This window comes from Sinohyriopsis cumingii, chromosome 11 (genome assembly GCF_028554795.1).
Source record: "Sinohyriopsis cumingii isolate HCF-2022 chromosome 11, ASM2855479v2, whole genome shotgun sequence".
Taxonomy (NCBI): domain Eukaryota; kingdom Metazoa; phylum Mollusca; class Bivalvia; order Unionida; family Unionidae; genus Sinohyriopsis; species Sinohyriopsis cumingii.
The window spans coordinates 36,560,450-36,566,449 of NC_142971.1; positions in this window are offsets into that span (position 1 = coordinate 36,560,450).

The following is a 6,000-nucleotide window of genomic DNA, read 5'->3' on the forward strand; positions in this document are numbered from 1 at the left end:
GTCCTCTCGGATTCGGTGGTAGCCTGTTCGAACCCCGGCCGAGTCATACCAAATACTTATAAAAGTGGCACTAACAGCTGCCTCACTAGACGCTCAGCATTAAGAGGTTAGTGTTAGGACTGGTCGGCTTAGTGTCAGGATAATGTGACTGGGTGGGACATGATGTTACATGTCTGCAGTATGATGCCCCAGTGCTTGACATCACTATCAACTGCCACACCGCAGACATCGTAGCGATTTGACTGAAAAATTGTTAAAGCTCCAACTCACACACACACACAAACATGAGCGCGAGCTAGCCCGCAAAGAGGTATGAATTACGTTGCAATCTCTAAAATTAGCTTTAAAAGTTTCTCTTATTTGGCTTCAACGCTGTTCAGTAATTGGATACGGTAGGACAAGTTACAATGTTTTGTAACTCTCCAAAATTCGGAAGAATAGAATGAAATAAGTATTAATACAATGTAAATGATGTATCGATTAGATACATGTTTATATTAAACTGATTTTGTTTATTTTATCTTTATCACCAACGTTGTTTTCCAAATAAACACTGTCTTTACTATAACAGCTTCAAACTAGTTTAACTGTAGTGACTATGATCTTCCCATTAATAAGAAATCAACCTAAGCAAAAAGAGATGAACGTAAACGAATCGCATATTTTTTTTTCTATCTGCCACGTGTTTTCCAGAATGAAGTTTAGCTCACTATAAATGTGCGTCCGAAGATTCAATGCAAAATTGGATATATTACAGCAAGTAAAGCAATTATATTTCTGCAACATCGATATGGTGTCCACTTGTTTTCCCTAATGACGAAGACATTTATTTTTCAAGGTGTCAAATGCACATAGGTGCAAAATTAACATTTCAAAATATTTATTACTCATCTTCTGTTGTCCATTTTCTATAAGTGTACTCTATATAGTATGATTTCACCGTATTCTTTTAGAAACCAAAGACGGATTTGGGGATTTAACTTATCCGCCCTCTCTCTCTCTCTCTCTCTCTCTCTCTCTGTCTCTCTGGCACGAGGTCGAAATTGAAATTAGAAAGTATCGCATCTTTTCACTAGGTAAATTGAAGGCACAGACGAAAGAGATGACGTAAAAGATGACAAGATACTTTGGTGACAACATTATTTCCCCTTATACTATTAGCCGGTGCTTTTGTTGGCTTATCAGATACCTTACTGACACAATGTATTAAAAACCAGCGTCAAAACCAGTCTCAAGGAGATTAGGAGTCCAACAACCTGTAACGGAATCCCTACCCTTTAAAAAAAATGTAACCTGTGGTCCGCCATCCACCTCACCCTCTCCCCTCTCGAACCAATCACTCAATCTCGTTTAACCAATGATTATGATGCACTTCGTCAGTGCCTTTCCTTGATAAATCTCGATTGATCCGAAAACTTCAGTGTCTGTCCTATTTACAAATCCAAATGACATTTAAATATGCCTATATGACGACAATACTTATGGTAAAACTCAATGCTACAAACATTCAAAAAGCAGGTATCCTTCACTGGTAAGGTGGAATGTTTACACAATCAACAGGTTATGTCAATATGGGCGTTTACATTCCTGTCATTGAAATATCCCTAACCGCGCACAGATTTTTTTCTGTAAGCAATAAATATGATGTAATTTAACACGTTTCATCCAAAGACGAGGTGAATTAGAATAGGTGCGAGTGGAACGTTAACAACTTGCCAAGATGTTTTTGCTGCAACATTACAATGTTGTCCTCACAAGGCATGTATGATTTATGCGCGGATCCAGAATGATTTCATATAACGACAAAGGTCAGACAAAGCGTACTGTGTTATTCTGTAATTGTCTTCTGCCGATGTGACTGCTGTAATGTAGTGTTTGATGGGATAGTGTCCGAGCCTAAATCTATAAATATAATACAATAAATTATATAATAGCTCTAGCAGGATACCCCACAAAACGAAACGATCGAGATTAATTCTCTCGAGATAAGGTAATAGTAAATTCAGTACATCACAGGATATCATGTGACGTCATATAATGTCAAGTGTCCGTTTGTGCAAGTTTAATTCACGTAGTCAAGTAATTATATTCTCGGAACTCCAAAATGTATGAGGTGATGAACACAACAAAAATAGGCAACACTGTAGGAGAGCAAAGTAATAACAGACTTAGTATTTCATATGTATTGTGGCAAGATTGTCGCTGAAACAGGTGTAATGTACATTGAGAGGCTACAGACTTTTATGTGGAAGTTTTTGTACATTAACACCACCATTAAGAACTGATTTTGTGTATGCCTGACAAGAGAAAAATTTACACAACAAGTTCTTTAGTATTCCTTTATTACAATTCATCAAATTTATTTATTTATGCAGAAAATAAACTCTCAAACACGAGTCTAAACAGTTACATAAGAAAAAATAATGCATTTTAATCATGACACTTACGGGCACAATATTGTGCATGAAAATGCAACAGCAATCTAACCATCAATTTAACTGAAAAGAAATAAGAAATAAGAAACCTCATTTAAAAGAAGCTTAAGAAATTATCTATCCAATTGACCAAAACGTCCAACGAATCGAAAAATCACTAATTTGATATACTTGATTGGTGAATTTATCTTCTTTATTCTGAAATAGATCATTGCAAACCAGAAAGAAAAATGCATATGGGCATTAATATTACTTTCTTCGTTTACTTGAAATTTTGAGAAAAATAAAGCATCATGCAGTGTTTTTGAACAAGTCTCACAAATATCGCTTCATTTTTACAACTTGATCAGTTTTTGAGAAGAGATATACAAAGATTCTTTGATGCTATTTACGGTAAGTATACTTTTAAAATTATTTTGCAATGTCGAAACATACCGACATTCAGTCATGATAAATTAAAATGACTATTTATTTCTTCATCCAAAAGAAAAAGGGGCCCCTAGTGGCCGAGTGGTCTAAAGCGCTAAATGTTCCTGATCATTGCCATCTCACCTCTGTCTGCGTGGGTTCGAGTCTAAGACTCGGCTAGCGTGGGTATGTGGGAAAGCCTGCCAGTAGCTTCTCGTGGGTCGGTGGTTCTTCCCTGGGTTTCCCAGGGTTCTTCCTCCACCAGTTATACTGGCCGCCATGTATAGCCTATCTTGTACTGAAAAATGGCGTTAAACCCTACAACAACCAAAAGAAAAATCCTTGCAACATCGCAAATTTAGTTTGACTAAAAATAAAGTTTGTCCTTGGTTAAAATGTTTATCGCTTTTCAGTCCTCAAAATAATTTTATTTATTTATAGACTAATTAAGGTAGCTATTTGCTTAAATTTTAAATTATTTAATTAAATGATGTGTGCGTTTATTTAGTAATCAGTTATGTGCTTACTTATGTGATATTTTTACTAATATTTCTAACAATTACTAAGCCAGTAATAGGAGAACGAGATAGAATGTATGAAAATTACGGCATGGTTTCGATTGCGTGATTGATAAGGGAACATTTTTCATGTTTAAAAAAATTATTAATCAAAATAATAGTCAAATTAGGCTAAAACGTTAAAAAAAATCCTACTATGATATAAATATCTGAGGACAAAAATATTATCTCACGAATTACTAACGCCTCGGCGAGGAAATAACAAAACAAAAACGAAACGAAGAGAACCTAATCAGAAAAAATTAAACGAGGAGAAGCCTGGATTATATCAACAATGAAACTTTTATCTACTCAGTTCACCAAATATTGTACTGTTACATTAACATTTGTGCAAATAAATTATATTTAATGTAAATCTGTATTAATATTGCCTCCATTTCACCGAGTGCTGGGCGAAGCCAGTACAGTAATGGCAGAACTAACGTGGATATAAAATCGTTATTTAAATGTGTATAGTACCTCGAAGTCAAATGTGAATGCTTTAAAATAAATCCATCTAATTCTCCAGTCTGATCTGGAGAATGTATTATGCGATATACTAAATACCGTTGAAGTGATGACCAAATTCTAATGCTGACAGAGTCAATGCGGAAAGTCATCACAAACAAATGGGAAGCTTGTCGAACATTCAGGTCTGATGTACGTCACCTAGCTGACTGACTATATCATACTCACTTTGAAATGGTCATTGCATCATAGTTTTCCAACCCAGTGTTCATGACATCTTCAGCTATTCTTATTTGTATAGGGGTACTCATCAAAAGAAAATATGCTAATAGGCGTTGTTATCTATACTTTGGACAAATATCAATTACAGTCTCTGATTTAGACTATGTTTATCCGTTTTAGCCATTATTACATTTTAAGGTCAATTAACATGGTCGAATGTTTACTAACTAACTTCACATTTTTCTCGCCTGTTTATTTCTCTAAATGTTATATTCTCTTTCTTTCGTTTTCTGTTTTAACTGATTTACAAAAAATTGTTCGACAAAGATACTTCTTGCTATATTTTGATACTTTCACCAGATTTTTTTCTATGTAATATAAGGAATCTGACTAAACCTATGTCATGGTTACCTAATTAGTATATATGTTATATATATCCTTGGCCAATGAAATTTGCAGATGTTGTTAATATTTTACTCACTAGTCGCATTTTCTGTATGTAGAACAAAGAATGAAAACTTCGGGAAGGAAGTGATAAGGAATTCAATTTAATTAAAAAGAATAATAGTGTACATGAATTTATTTAGACGTATTGACCAAGCATTTTCCCTTCTCACATTTCGGCAGTCACCGTACTAAATCAATTGGTGACCGTACTAAATCAATTATTAACATTGAAACCGGGGAGTGCACTTGTGAATAAACATGTCTCAATAAATGGATTGTAAACCGTATACGAACTTGTTCAAAAGGATTGAATTAATTAAGCGTAATTGCACAGCGTAATCTATAAACGAAGGTATGCGAAAATGCTATAAACAAACAATACAGAATTAGTAGTTGATTTGGGGATTAGAAACCATGCAAGCTGTATAGATATGTATATAAATAGACAGATGGACCGAAATGGCGGATATAAAAGAGGCTAGAACACACACACACACACACATAACGGGGGAATTTCAACATGGGCGGGACTATAGAGGGACAAAATATGATTGGGACTATATACGAATATTAGGAATGGAACAGGTGAGTGACATCTCGGTACTATTTTTAGGCAAGAAAGAAACTCTTTTTGAGGCAATGGAGTGGCCCTGAAAATGGCCTCTTTGGTTTATTCTTCTTCTTCTTGTTCTTGTAGTTTATTCTTTTTCTCCACCATCGTCTTAGTCTTGTTATTGCTGTTTCTTCTTTTTATCATTTTTTTCCTCATCCTGTTTTTCCTTCACCTCTTCCTCTTTCGTCCTCTTCTCATTCTCCTCTTCCTTTTCTATATTTCATTTCATTCCCTCATTCTTATTCTATCCTCTTCATCCTCCTTCTGCTCTTTTACTTCCTTAATCATTTCCATCTTGACTCGATGGGGACTGTAATAATAAAAATCGTCATCCAATTTGACTAACATTTCTTCTTTCATTCTCAAATTATCCAGAACGTCTTGCAGCTTCTTCATTTTATCAAAGTGGTTACTTGCCATCTTGGTTTATTCAATCTTGAATGGTGCGAATGATTGATTGTTTATTTAGATTATATAGGCGTTCGCACGGAGTGCATGTCCCTCTGGTTTATTCCTGCACAACAGGATGTTAATTATTCCAGGGGAAAGGAATTTGGAACCACATCCCCCAGGCGTTTATGCACTCAAGAAGTGTTGATAATTAACCCGTCAGTTAGAGAGACATATTTGTCCCATGCTATCTGAATCGTGGGCTGTCATGGGTGGGAATGGTCCCAACACGCACCCATGTTTAAGTAAGCTGGTACCAACTGAGTGGATGAGTGGGATAGGAACCGACACTCACTCATGATTTTTATTGGTGCGAATGTAACGTAACTTTGACAAATAATAGCCCTCAAGAGGAAAAGTACGGGTAATGAGGTCATGGGGCTAAGTCACATGGCGCTAC